Genomic DNA, 602 nt, shown 5'->3' with positions numbered 1-602 from the left:
CAGGAAGAGGTAATGGCAGAGACTGCCAGAGTTGGGCAGCTTGAGCATGGCAACAGGCAAGGAACATTTCCCTGCTCCAGAATAGTCTGCTGAGTTTTTAAAGTGTAACCTGCAGAGGTGAGGGCACTTTGAGTCAAGTGGCAGCTGGAAGAAGTTTAATGTCTGAATAGGATGCCCACCTTGGTTCAGGAAACCTCTGTTTTGATTGTGTTTGGATCTGGACTGAGAAGAGGGGGATCTGGTCTCCTCTAGTCATGTGATTTTAAATACTTTTTAAACAGAGGAAGGATTGTAAACTATCCTTCTTAAACCTAGGAGGGATAGAGTCCAGGCTGCGAGGAAAAGGCACCAGGACTCAGCACGTTGCCAGAAGGTACCTTAATGAGCTGCATTTATCACCTACTGATCAAGCTGTTCATCATTTTAAGTGTCCAGAGCAGCACTAGGAGAGGGCTGCCAACAATCCTCAACATCCTGACGTCCTGCTCACCTTCAGCAACTCTCTCTCCACCTCATCACTGACCAGGTCTGGGGGCTGCCTCCTCTCCCGACACTGCAGGTTATCCGTGGCAATGGCATAGGGCACCTCGGTGGCATCGAGA

The 602-nt window shown here is 49.3% G+C and overlaps 1 protein-coding gene across 1 annotated transcript in view; it reads right to left on the bottom strand.

The window, feature by feature from the left end:
* The window catches only part of TEKT4 (tektin 4), an 11,235-nt gene extending 10,640 nt beyond the window's left edge, over positions 1-595 (bottom strand). Inside the window, exon 1 of the mRNA XM_008944692.1 lies at positions 491-595. The gene's annotated coding sequence lies outside the window, so the exon portion shown is untranslated. The remainder of the gene's footprint in view (positions 1-490) is intronic.
* Positions 596-602: the final 7 nt, after the last annotated feature.

This window comes from Merops nubicus, unplaced genomic scaffold (genome assembly GCF_000691845.1).
Source record: "Merops nubicus isolate BGI_N331 unplaced genomic scaffold, ASM69184v1 scaffold6027, whole genome shotgun sequence".
NCBI lineage: Eukaryota > Metazoa > Chordata > Aves > Coraciiformes > Meropidae > Merops > Merops nubicus.
Note: the sequence above shows the minus strand (reverse complement) of the source record. Positions and strands in the feature narration are given on the sequence as shown.